The sequence below is a fragment of the Equus asinus genome, chromosome 12 (genome assembly GCF_041296235.1).
Source record: "Equus asinus isolate D_3611 breed Donkey chromosome 12, EquAss-T2T_v2, whole genome shotgun sequence".
Taxonomy (NCBI): Eukaryota; Metazoa; Chordata; class Mammalia; order Perissodactyla; family Equidae; genus Equus; species Equus asinus.
Window position 1 is genome coordinate 54,471,824 of NC_091801.1, and position 14,804 is coordinate 54,486,627.

Below are 14,804 nucleotides of genomic sequence, written 5' to 3' on the forward strand. Positions count from 1 at the left end.
TTACACATATGAGGAAATTGCATCCCAGAGAAGTCAGGTCCAAGGCCACACACCACAAAAACAACTAGACTTGGATTTGAGTGCTGAAGTCCTTAACTTTCATACCAACACTCTTAACCACTTGATAGCTCTGCCAAGTCGTGCTTCACAAGCTGGGTTCCAAATCATTAAAGGCTACGTGATTTTTACTGATGCTAGTGAACCATAATACATCCAGTATTTTCTAAATCATAGTAACATTATTATCTTGTAATCAATATAGCCTCAAACGAAATTCTCCTTTGTGAAACTTTGGCAGTTCACTTTCTAACACCATCTCTTGTTTATTTCTGTTTATCAAACATGACTCTTCCCCAAGCTCAACAAAACTAAAGGTTAAAATCAAACTTACATTGTTACTGATAAATTCTGACTTTGTTCTTTGTCAATATAAGGAACACCCTTTCATTGTCTATTCCCAAATTAGACGTAGGGGGAAAAATTCAACCTACAAAAATGTATTATAAAACAAATGCAAAACAGATTAGAATGAATATCTGGAAATTATCTTAACAAATTTTAAGGTCTCTAGGCCAGATTTGGGCTTTATTCCAATTGAACTAACATATTTAAACAACGATGGGAGAGTGGGGGGAAGGATGGTAGTCAGAGTATGAGACTCTTGTTTTGGATTCTGCCTCCTATGTTCCCCCTTCTCTTAATAACATCCCTTAACTTTCTTCTGGGAAATCACCTTTTTCCCTGCGGAACAAATGACTCAGGCGAAGTTATCTCACCCTAGCTTCAGGAGTGGGTACATGTTTGAGCCTGACAGATCAGAATGTTCCGTTCTTATTTAGAGAGAGGGAATTGTTCAAGAATGGAAAGATACTGTAAGCAAGACCATTAAGTCTCAGTTCTGGAATTTTGTCCAACTATTTTACAAAAGAACTTCTTTTTCCTCTGTGGTTAGTAAGCTGGTAATATATATGCCTGATACCATTGAAGCCCCATTTTGCCATCACAAAACCAGAGCCAGCCTAAGAATGAGACCAACTCAGAAAGATAGATAAGTAGATAGATAAACAGATGATAGATAGCTGGCTGATACAGACAGAAGCATACCTTTAGAGCACCTTGATCCAGTCGTGTTTTTAGCCAGATCTACCCTTGGACATTCAATTGTAAATTGTGTGATCTAATAATCTCCCCTGAAACAGCTCGCCTTTTTTTTTAACACAGAAAGAGTCTTGACTAATAGATTTGATGGATGTTTAGCAAAGGAAGCCTCAGAAGGCAAACATTAGCAGTATGTTCCTTGCTTGTCCAGGGAATTTGGGGTTGTATACGAACATGTGTATTCTCAAAAATGGGAGGTAAGTCTCCATCATGGAGGTGATATCCGCCATTTACAGCTGGCATTTATCAACTGTAACTCTGTGGCGGGCACTGAGCTATGTGCGTTCCTTTTACAACGGCACTTAAACCTCACAACAACTTTATGTGGTAGGTATTATCATGGCCACTTTGTAGGTGAGACTACTGAGGCTTAGAAAATAAATAACTTGCTCAAGAACAAACAAGAAGTCAACTCTCAATGCCAAAACCCATGTTCTTAAACTCTAACCTATTCAGTTAGCACCACTTAACTACTTTATGCATTTTCTTATGCAGCTCCTAAACCTTGTCTATTCATCAAAACTGCATGGAGGAAATTTTATAAATGTGGATGGAGGTACAATACACGAAAGAACTCTGAATTGGAATTTTCAAAGTGTATACTAGGAAACTCTATGTTTTAAAAAACTTCCCAATATAATTCCAATTGAGGCAAAGGCCAGTAGTTCACAAAATGTGGTCCATAGAATAACTGCCTGTATGAGAACTATTTGTGAACAGTCTGCCATGAGACAAGGACATCGTGCCAGAATGCGAATCATCTATGTCACTAAGCACACTGTTTAGTTCACTTATACAATATATATAAATAGGAGCAAGACTTTCCATGAAGACAGTGATGCTCTAATGCTTCAATTTACATTCTGGTGCAAGTTTCTTACCTTGCTTGTGAAACGACAACAGTTTCCCTGAGTAGCAGTGATTTAGATCATTACATTTACCTTGTACGTCAGGTTCCCTTTTGCCTAGAAATTTCAAATAACAACTTGGTTTCCTATGCAGATTTCTCTCCTGAGAGAAAATCCACTAATCAGTGAGTTCCAATACAGATCTGCTTGATAATGACACATCAGTTTATTATGCAGTTGGTAAGTGGGAGTCAGTTCCCCGACCTTGACTTGCTCTGCATGTAATAGGAACCATGTGCCACAGTCTCCACAGAGGAGGACACCCTCTGGCACAGGGTGACTACATCAACGTTCAGCTCCTTTGTGATTCTATCTATGTTAGAGCCTATCTCTCTATTCTGTATTACTGTGCTTTTTTTTTTTAATTTTAAAATTTAATGCCAGCAAAGCAAAATAAGTGCCTTAGGACAGCATTCATCACAAAGAGCCTCCCAATTCTGCTGACGCTGTTGTAGAAATAAAGTAGGTCTCCAACCTATACTAAAACTCTTAGTTGGGCTGCCATGATGAGTTACATGAATACAACTCTAGTTAATTATTTTTTAATCAAATGGAACTGCTTTCTCTAGGAGGAACTGCCTTTTAATGCAAAAGGTAATGGCACACTTAAGTAGCGAAAACCAGATGTAGTTGATTTAAAGGCTGAGGAGGGAGGCAGAAGTCAAATATACAATGTGTGATTAATATGGAGGGCTACTTTCATCTTATCTGTAAACATTCCTCCGTAGATGGATAACTGTGAAATTCATCTTGATGTGCCATATCAGCCAGGTTCAGGAAAGACTTGTGGCAAATTTGATTGTCTTCATATATTCCCCACTGATTTTAAAAATATGTTACAGAATATGATGGCTTCCTTAACTTTCAATATTTTATAAACACCTAAGATGTAAATTTTAAGCTTAGAAGTTGCTGACCACAAGAGCTGATGAATTATAACGTAGGGTACTCCCAACCTGAATCGTAAAATTATTTGACTATACTGCCACTCTCAGCATCTGACTCGAATTTCATAAAGCACTGTCCAAAAGACTAGCAAGAGGATGTAGGATGTGGTTTGAAATGAGATAAGGGACAGTAATTGATGATTTTTAAGCAAGGAAAAAATGTGACGTTTGTAAAGTGATTTAGTGTTTACAAAGAGCTTTCACATATATTGTTTGACTTGATTCTTATACGAGCCCTACAAGGGGAGTACTGACTCCACTTTCTGATTTAAGAAACAGAGGCTCAGAGGCCTTAGGCAACTTGATAGAAATGAAAGAAAGAACTCAAATCTATCTTCTGATGTTCCACTAGCCTCAGAGTTGTATGAACAGCTCTGTTGTTGGAAAGGTTAGATGGTTGGTTGACTGATTAATTGACTTCATTTTTAGCCAGCTCATTGAGAAGTCTTTTACTTATTCCTTTGAGAAAATCATGCATCATTAGAGGGTAGTTACTTTCACTTTGCTTCACCATATTGGAGACCAAGTTAATTCGAGGTGAGGTGAGAGGCTCTAGGGCCAGGTATATGGAAAGTTGACTGTGCCAGCATTTTTACTACAAGGGGTCACTGAAAATGCCCTTGTCAGTTCTTACTGGTTTTTTTTTTTAGTATGTAGTTCATAGCATGTTTGCTTTCTTCCACTTATTCTATTTCTCACAAACCATTGTAAAATACAACAAAGGGAATAACAACAACAACACCTCTACTAAGGCAAGGTACATACCAGGTTTTACAAATATGTAGCTCATTGACTCCTCATAACGATCTAGGCACTGTATTATTTTTCCTCATTTCACTGATAAGGAAACAGGCTCAGGGAAGTTGTCAATTGTCTATTATCACACAATGAGTCAGTGGATGAGCTTGTATGTCACTTTGAAAGAGGCTAGATGGTCCTGCAGGTTGTGCTCCATTCTAAAGGGTAGTCACCCATCAAGCACAAGCACACCACCACCAATGTCATAGACACATTCTGATAACACACAATATTCATGCAAGGAATACATAAAATGAAGGCTACAGAACTGATGAGATGAAACACAGTCAAAGATAGATAATTTTTTCATTTTTTATTTTTATTAAATTTTTTACTTATGTTTTAAAGATTGGCACCTGAGCTAACTGTTGCCAATCATTTTTTTTTTTCTTCTCTCAAAAGCCCCCCAGTACATAGTTGTATATTCTAGTTGTGAGTGCCTCTGATTGTGCTATGAGGGACACTGCCTCAACATGGCCTGACAAGTGGTGCCATGTCCGCGCCTACCATCTGAACCAGCGAAACCCTGGGCTGCCGAAGCAGAGTGTGTGAACGTAACCACTCTGCCACGGGGCTGGCCCCTCATTTTTTTATTTAATCATTTTCACACTGATTGATGGGTTATAAAATCCGGGGAAATGTTATAGGTGGTGAGAAAGCAAATATACAGTTAACTGTATGATTAACTAGCATTATTAAATAGACAAAAATATTGTTAAGAAGTCAAAATTATCAGCCATTTGTAGTTCACTCGTTTGCCCATATCTTTTGCCCAATGACTCGGAGAGAATTAATGCTTCCATTTTCCATTACAAGAGAGTTCTGGGAGAGCTCGCTTACTGGTCTCTCAAAATTCTTGCTGCTTCATGTTCATGAGAACCAAAATCTGTGTAAGATTATGACATGTCTTGCATGTGAAATGTATTCTCTGTCATTTCACTTCAAGAGATCATTTCAAGGGGATCTTTTAAATGAGAGCATATCTTAAAGCACAGAGAATACTTTCTCCATGTAATCCTTAAGAAAATAACATTTTAAGCCCTATAAAAACGGACAAAGGCATTGTTCACTTAAAATATGTTGTAGATTAAGTGGATTCTCACTGAATGTTGATGCATATGGCATTACTCAGTTATAGCAAAACAACCATGAAACAAAGTAAAAGGGTAAATATGGGAAAGCAATAAAAAGGTAAAACAATGCAAAAAATGCCTTAAATGTTAACAGTTTTATCTAATATCATTGTTTCATAAATCAGCAGCAATATTGAAAATGCAACTCTATCTAGGTTTATGGTTTATAAAAAAAGATGGCAGAGGCCAAATATATTATTTGCAGGAATTTCTATTATTAGGTCTCTCAGTATACTGCTTCTTTTACCAAATGGAGAAGTATAATTGTCTTTTTAGACAATCGATCTACTTAGCTGACATTTGAAACAGTTTCTGTACTGATAGGCATGACATACGTCCCATTTCTCATTTTGGTATCTGAAGGAACACTCGCTATTTATGGAAGAAAGAAAACCATTAGAAGAAGCAAGCTGGAGGAGACATTAAATATTATGAGCTCCCAGGATCTCGTTTTATAGACGTGGTGACTCAGGTTCAGGGATGTTATAGAAAGCAAGGTGAAACAACTAATTAACGTCAGATGCCGGGTTGTAGCCACTCAGTGTGTGGGAAATAGACTTACATCGGCAGGCTGAGCCAACAATAATGGCTGCCGGTATTGTTGGCCCAATCCACATTTCTTTCCCAATTCCTTGTTTCCTGCTACTTGCTTTACTGCTGCTGGCTCCTAATTTGAGGTTCCCCTTTCACAATATTGATTCATGCCCCTTCAGTTTTTGGGGTCTTGACTTTGCTTTCTGGACTCTATCTTTGCTTCCCAGAACTGACGCCCAGCAACTGCTCCTCAGCCATAGACCTCAACATCTCCCGGATTTTATTCTTCCTATGCATTACCCCAAAAATGGCAAAAATCAGGACCAGACTCTAAAATTAGTTCAAACTTATTAACCCTGCATCAGTTCGATTTTGTTCTAGCAAGTATGTGATAAACGGATCCTATGTATTAAGCCTAGTGCCAGATATTACGAGTACAAAGAGTTGAGTTTTGTCAGAATTAGACACATATTGATGGGTTATTTCACTAGAGTTGTGAATATTCTGATAAGGTTTACCTCTGACTATATGTCTTCCTGTAAGTATTATTATCTCTGATAGGGAGAAGCGCTCAGCTATTGACATTAATAATATGAGTGGATGTTTGTTATATCACCTCCATTGGAGTGGTAGCAAGACCCCCTTTGAGGCATATGGAGAAGCTAAGCTATCAAGATATCCCAGAAAATCCCATATGAACAATTCTTCTGCAATCATTTTTCTTGGTTATGACTCTTTTAAGACCTTATTTTTGCGGCTGCTGGAAGTTGCCAGTCATGTATAGTGCCCCAGACTTGGGTCAGGACCCAGGAAAGTCATTCTCTTTTCATATTAACAAATGAGATGTTTCCTGTGCCAAAACACATTTTACCAGCTTGGCACCTCTCTTTCACCCCATTTTCTCATGCCCAGAAAAAGACAGAATCATGAAACTTTAAAAATATTTATGTGTCTGATTAATTTTTCCCTTTACATTTTTAAAAGGCAGATGGTATATAAAAAGCACACTCAGCAAGGAGCCAGTTATTTGGATTTTAATCTAGATACTATTGTTGACTGACTTTGTGAACATGTGCAAGTTGCTGAAGCAATTTGGGTTTCAGATCTTCATCTACGACTTAGAGGGCTGGGTTACATTATTTGTAATGTCTCTTGAAGCTCTCAAATCACTTGATTTAAAACTTCCTTTATAAGGAACAGGATTCTGCAAGATTTTAATTTTTATTTATTACAGAAAATTGAATATAGATGTATATATCTGCGTCTATAAAATATTTAGTACATATTCTTAATGGCACTTAGGAAACAATGATACTGGAACACGATAGACGAGTCCTGGATCAAGTCTTTCCAGCAAGCACATCTGTTTTAAGAAAAACAGCTAGAATGTCTGATTCCCTTAATCCCCAGGCACCATTCTGTCCAAAATATGTTCCTTGTCTTTCTCCAATATAATCTGGTTTTCTTCCCCTGTTTCTTTTATCAATGAATGGTACCGCCGCTACCCACCCATTCATCCAAGCCACGGGGAGTCATCTTGACTATTCCTTGCCTTCATTTTCTACATTCAATTAGCACAACATGTGTTGTTTTTGTCTCTTGAAGGATGCCTAGGTCCATCCCTCTCCTTGCTTCCCTTTCTCCCTACCACATCTCTTTATCTTCACTGGCAGTGACTTCGGTCAGACTCTCATCATTTTTCTTCTGGATTTGTTAATGGCCCTATAACTGGTCTCCTGACTCCAGACTTGCTTCCTCCAATCCATCATCCATGGTGCAACCAGAGGGATCTATCTAAAACACAAATTTGGGCTTGTCACGCCGCTGCTTAAACTGTTTCAGTGGTTTTCACTACCTGCAGATAAAGTCATAACTTCTTAATCAGCTTGGAAGACTCTTTATGATCTGGACTCAGCTTCCCTACTTGTACCTCATGCTCCAGACACACCAAGTTATTTGCATTTTTTCCAAACATACATTATTTTCCTTTGCTTCCATGCCTTTGCACATGCCTTTGCTCTGATTGGAATATTCCTTTTCCTCCTCATTTTCCCTTATCCTGTTTTTGAAACCTCAGTTCAAGTTTTTCCTCCACAAGGAAACTTTCTGTGATTCTCCTCTCTGTAAGACCCCTCCTTTGTACGTTTAGAGGATCCTGTACGTTTTTTCATAATAACATTGCCCACCACCCCAGTACACCATTAACTCCTTGAGGGCAAGCACTGTCTTGTTCAGCTTGGTATCGCTTAGTGCCTGTCACAGAGTGAGTCCTCAATAATATTTAGATAAACAAATTAACGCACGAATGAATGAACTTGCATATGAAAATACTGACAACTTCTAATTGTGAGCTTAGCCTAGTTACAGTTCTTCCTGAAAGTATGAAATATCCTATTACCAATTATTAAATGATGCCTTTTTGAATGTCAACGGACCAGTGTAAAATGACGTAAAAGTAGATAAGTCTGAAGACAAATATCCTCACTTATTGAACCACATAATCCTATCTTGTCTTCCTGTTTCTTCCCTACTTTTCTTTTCCCAATCATCTTTATTATTTAAATTAAGTAAAATCCAGCAAACACATTGAAAAACAACCATGAGCTAATCACTGTGCTATACAATGAAAGCAAAAGAACGAGGAAAACTTGATTCTGATGATGAACACTACTTATAATGCAAGTGTGTTACAAGTGCTGGAATAAAGGTACAAACGTCCTGCCTGCCTACCTAATGAGGTAGGATAAAGGAAGTTTTGAATCCTCTAAATGAAGGAATCGAGGAAGTCTTCCCAGAGGCAGTCCCAAATGAATATGGCAGGGAGGGCATAAATTTCTTATATCTGCCTTAATACACAAATATGTGACTTGGAAAACTTGGAGGATGAAGGGATAAAGAAGGAAGCCAGAAAGACTAGGACAGCATGCAAGGAGCTGTGCTCATGTAGGCAAGATGACTCTCCTGACCACCTCCTGGAATGTGCTGTTCAGGAAATCAAGAGATAAATCAGTCAGAAGCAAGGGCATGCCATCGAGGCCACACACAGGGCAAGAGCATGCTATCAAATTTTCAATGTGAGATTCATACAGAAGGCTTAGGCAGATAATTTCTTTGATCTTTATGATATTTTCAAGCACACTAATCATAAAGTTTACCTCTTTAATAACACATATAAGTGCATATATGTGTGTACGTGTGTGTGTGCATGTGTGTATACTTGCACACATATACTCTCACACACATGTATTACCATACTCCCAACCGATGTGTCAGGTTCTATATTCATACTTTGTAGTTCTGTTCATTTCATTGTAGTTTATTTCATTAAAGATGCATTTAAAATAACCAATGCATCACCTTCTTTTGGATGAGGTATATTTCATATCAAAATAATCACTATAGATAATGCATGTTAAACAGTCATGGACAGCTCCAGGATTCTGCCTAACAACCGAGAAAGCTTTTTCTCGAGTTCTGAATATACAAATGAAAGAAAAAATGGAAAAACCACAAGGCAACTTCATACACATTGTTTTTATGTTGATAAAAGTGATAGTTTTTAAAATAAAGAAGATATTGCTTCAAACAGAAAATTCCAAACCTATCTTTCTTTAACTTAATGCATTTTAGTTTCTTGCTTATCTGGAATGAAATTTAACGCTTTTGCATGCTACATGAAATACATTCTGGTTCATTCCAAAAAAGGAAGCTTTGGCATTTGAACTAGAGACCACCCCAGTAGACAGGAGTTTGTTGGGAAGCGATGGGGTAAAAGAGACTCTCCACAGGATACTTCTAAGAAACACCTTCTGCAAACTACCTTTTTTTCCTCCTATGACAAATAATGACTGTGATGCAAAAAGGTAGCTTATTATGTTCACTTTTTGAAGGAAACCCCCTGTATTAAATGCAACACTGTAGGATTATGTAATTTAAATACTCAGTAGATGATATAAGATACACAATAACAGAAGTTCAAAAGCCTTAATAATTAAGGGATTTATACATTTTTCAGGAATACCACTACCAGGTAGAAAATTGCCGTCATTTTACTCTGGCATTTCATATGAAATAGCAAGGTATTAGTACTTAAAATCTTACCTCATTCCAATAAAACCCCTCTGTTCAATATTCTGAATTTTTTAGGCTGTTACATTTCCATATATGCTGCTTCTTTTCTAGAAATAAAGTTATTCTATTCATCTTCCTTCTCTTCTGTAATATCTGTTAAGTTTATGGTTGCTTATTTAAAATTAACTTTCATCTGCTTAAACAAGGCAAAATTAATGGTAAGAGTGTGTGTGTGTGTGTTTCTTCTCCAATACGGGATTACTCAATGGAAGGTACAGTAAGGTTGTACAGGCATAAAACTGTCAAAGTCATTGTATAACAAACATTCCAAAGCATTATGCGTGAGGTCTAAGTAATTTTTCCTGAATAATAGTTCTTATTTAAATTACCCTTGGTTCAAGTACTGGAAAGATTATTAGGATGGAAATAGTCATTCAAAGCATAAGAAAGGAACAATGATTGCTGACATCTTACAAATGAAATAAAATCCATATTTTTCCTCACTTTGATCAAAGGACTACAGACACGCCGCGTTGTTTCTTCTTTCACAAAGACCATTTTGGTGCTCTGGTGATGCTTGTTACATCTCAAGTGCTATTGGAAAGGAATACAAATTACCATTACAATGAATTAGTCTCTCTCAGAATTAACCACAGAGCACAAGAGAGAATGAAACTATGCATGAGTAACTGTTAAGATACCTGTTCCTATTACCACATGTATTGCCAAAAGAATTTTGTAAGAGTACATTTTAAACATTCTCTAATCTAGTTTTGGGAGATAAAGATCACTTCACAGTGTTGCTCTTGATATCCCCCCCATCCCCAACAAGCTATGACTACTTAAAATCTTAGATTTTTCAATTGAAAGAAGGCTAGTCTAACTTATTGGAAATACTAAATCTTGGAATCTTAGAAATATTTTTAAAATCATGAAATGTTGGGAATAGACACCATGAAACTCTGGTTAAGATTTAGCAGTTGTCACAATCTGACATATTTACTTTGAATTTGTTTCTGTTTTAGTAAGAAATAACATGTACAGACAACCAAAGTCCCGCCTCCACACACATTCTCCTGAAGCCCACGTGGACTTGTACTACATAGGTGTATACCCAAATGATAAGCCATGCCATCTAGTATATTTTCAAGATTTACAAAAACATTACCTTATTGTATGGCTCCTTCAACTCTGTGAATTTTTAATCAACCTCGTGTTTGTGAGACTTAGGCATATTAGCAGGGTAATTCTATTATGAATTACAAGACTGAATCAGCTTTAGTAATGTTAACTGCTAATGAAATAGTCTTGTACTGAAAGGGCTGAGTTACTCTGAAGACAAGATACAAACTCTAATTAGATCTGTAACTCTGAGTTCTAGCTCTGTCACAAGATGGAACAAATTGTTTCTCAGCCTCTCACAAAGCCCCTAGGATTTCTTCTCTAAAGAGCAGAAGGAAAGCTGCGTGATGGATCTTCCCCCAGTTATAGAATGTATCTCAAGAATCTGTATGAAGAATTTTTATCTTTGGCAAATAGTTATTTCCCAGAGAGAGCAATTATGGGGTTGAAAAAGAAAGGGAAACAAGGAAATAAGTTACCAGAACTAAAAATTGATTCTATAGTCCTTCTCAAACATAAATTACTACATTAAGATTTTAAAATAACTAGGACCACAATTATAAAGACAGCCCTTCCAATTTCCTAGGCAGCCTTCCATTGAATAGATCATGTAGGCTAGATTTTAAGGTACAAAACGACTAAAAATTATCAGCTTTCCATGGCTTTAAAAAGCACACAAAAACAACCTTTCTGCTCAATATAAGTAGTATATGAAATGATATATTTAGCATGTTCTCAGTTATGGTAAGTGTATTCAGACACACATTTGTATGTATTGGAAAAAGAAAAGAAACACTGGATTGTGATCAGTGCCTATCTCTGGCTGATGGGAATACAAGTGAATTTTATTTTCTTCTTGAAATGGTTTGATATTTTCCACTTTGTTTAAGAAAATGAGAATTTAATTTTATATTCAGAAAAAACATAAAGAATGAGAGAAAGACGGAAATGTGCTTAGAATGCATTCACTCAGTGGGAAACATAAACATCTGGCAGTTTGGTGGTGGCCTGGTCAGAGCAAACCTGGAGAACACCACGGTGATCAGTAGACATACCCCAAGGCTTTGTTGAGGTTTCTCCCCTAGTGCTGTCCCCTACCCTCCCAATGCCCTGGCTTTATGAGAACTAAAGAAAACAAACAAATGAAGGAAAACAAAAGAGCAGAAACAGCCCCAGGTAATTTCTGAAGGGGAAGGGTTTTGCGGACAGCCTATAACAATAGCCATTATTTATTGAGCACTTCTCCTGTGTCAGCCAATGAGTTATGGTCTTTACGTGCTTCCTTTGACTATTCCTCATAGCACTCATTTGGAATAATACTGTTACTGTCTCATACCCATGAGATGGTAGAAGTTAAGTAACATAACCAGGGTCACAGAGCCCAAATGCTGGAGCTGGTATTCAAACTTAAGTCAGTCTGATGCCCAAGTCCATTCTTTCCACTTAAGTTGGCCTCAGCTCCTTGGTTAGTGCAAGGATCACAAATAGGCCATTTCTTGCCCACATCTGTCCAGTTGAAGTGTTTTGTTTGGCTAGCACATTATTGTTTAAGTACGATTTTAAGCCTTTAGCCAGGAGGCATAGTCTCCAATTAGCCACCACTCTTACCTCTCTCAGAGATAACACTCCTGGCCCTTTTAGCTATTTATGGTAAGCTGCCCTGATCCTAAAGGCATTTGAGTTGCCACCAACTTGGGGGGGGGGGGGGGAGCGGGTGGAATTAAAGGCACCTACCATTTGACTATGGCCTTCCAATGATTAAAAACAAAAAAACCCAAACTCTTCATTCACTTGTACTCCCTTTTAAAATACAATGCAAAAACCCCTTCACCACTATTATGCTCAGGACGATTGAAAGAATAACTGGGTCAATATGTAATGGGCCCTTTGAGGCCTTCCTAAACTGAGGATAAAATAATTATTTTATATGACAAGCTGACTTATTCTTTCCTCAGCTCCATGATGCTATGCTATTTATGGCCTCATTAATTATCCTTGCTGAAAAGCACTAGTATTTTCTTTCATTTACTCAACCGAAACAGATACCATCTTCACACAGCATGTGGATTAGTATCATGCTTGTTCTCCTGTTCGTTACACTATCATTCCTTCAAATAAACACAAATGTCAAGTAAATATTTATTCTAATGCTCATATACATGCATTGAAAACTTATTGCCATAGAGTGTACTCTAATGTTATGATTTACAAAAAGTTTCCCAACAAAATTTCATCAATACTCTTCAAACAAGCCTTTTTCCTTTTGGAAATAAATGTTTTCTAGGTTACTAAATTAAAACATGCTGAACTATATCTAAATTGAAATTGCTGAACTGAAATAACTTTTGCTCAAAGATTTTTTAGTTGTTAAGTAAAACTACTTAAAGCTAAATATATTTACAGAATTTTTGCAGATACATATGTTTATATAGAATATTGAATTAGATTATATATATGTGTGTATATATATATACATATATATATAATATATGGGATAAAGTAGTAGGCTGTGATTATCTCTCTTTGGAAATGCCATGTCTTATCAAGCAGGTGTAAGATTATAACATAGCAGATCAGATATCAACAAAGACACATAGGCACACACAGATGTGGGTGTGTAAATAAGTATGTTTATATAATATATACATTTATGTACTTTCTTGTATGAGATAAACACAGTTCAATAAACATCTACTGAGTAACCTTTATATGTTTTCTACGTTAACAGGCCTTGTGACCCTAGAGATATAAAGATGCAAAAGATATAGTTCTTGCCTAGTCCCTCTCTAGTGAGAAAGACCAGTACATAAACAGACAATATCATTATAATATGGTAACTGTTAGAAATAGCCTGTACAAGATTGTGAAGTGTAATACCCCAAGTTTATGAAATCCATGACAATCTATTCCACACACTCAGAGAGAAGAAATGATGAGTTTGGTAGACTTCTCAGTTACCTCAACATGACTGAGCACAAACATAATTTGGAGAAAGCACACGCTTCATCAACCTCTTTTCTGTCCTGATGTGCATTCCCACGCAGGGCTGGTTGCTCTCAGCATTCACAGCTTCATCATGACGGCTTTTATATTAAAATTATATCAGCATCATTATTTCCAGGAAACCATGAAGCCCCAACATTATATATCCTAGGATGTCACTGAGACCTTATATATTGACTTCTTAAAGCCAAGGTTCTCAGGCCACAATGAGATATGTTATACTAAAAAGTCAGGTAGGGGCTGGAAAATCACCATCATATCAGGAAATCATGCATTTGTTTTCCCATAACTTTTAATCTGTAAAAAATGGAGAGTCAGAGAAGATAGGTAATTTCCCCAAAGACACACAGTTAAATAGAGCTCACAGCAGAACTAGAATTCTCACCTTGCCTTGTCTAAATCCAGAATCCATGGTTGTGCTAATACACACCATGCCTATTAGCCCAGATGTAAGGATCTCTCATATCAAAAGTTAAGATTTGTTATGGTCTACCTGATTTCTTCCAAAGTGGGAGGAAAGTCTTAGGGAACTCACATAAGCAGGGGGAATCTGGGATGCTGGGCTATCTTTAGCATGGTGCTGTGGAGAGCTCCCAGGACGTGTCATCAGGAGACCTGAGTAATTTGTTCATTTTCTCTTATCAGCCATATGAACTTCACAATCTTTTACTTGCCAAAGATAGATAATTTTCATCAGTAAAATCGTCATGCTACTTTTACCTGTACTAACTATCTCATAAATTTGTTGTACAGATCAAATGAAGTAAGCGTGTGCAAACACCTGGTCAGCTATAAGATGCTATGCAAATGGCAGATACTTATGCTTTGGTCTGAAGCCAAGTTGGGAGAAGAAATTTGAAGATCTATTAGAAAAAGTGTGAATTCTCTGGTATAACTTTATATATATATATATATTTTTCAATGAGATGACAACAGTTAAAATTAGCCATCATATTATTTCTTTTACCAAATTCAGATTTAAAGCCACATGAAAAGCAGCATATAAGAAGCAGTGTATGAGAAAGAAGAGGAAGCTTTAGACTTTGACAGCTTTATTTTATTTATTTATTTATTTATTTTTGGAGGAAGATTAGCCCTGAGCTAACTGCTGCTAATCCTCCTCTTTTTTT

General features: G+C 36.9%; 1 protein-coding gene across 8 annotated transcripts in view; it reads right to left on the bottom strand.

Moving 5' to 3' along the window:
- Positions 1 to 14,804, bottom strand: part of ANGPT1 (angiopoietin 1) — a 240,844-nt gene that overhangs the window by 105,224 nt on the left and 120,816 nt on the right. The window lies entirely within an intron of this gene.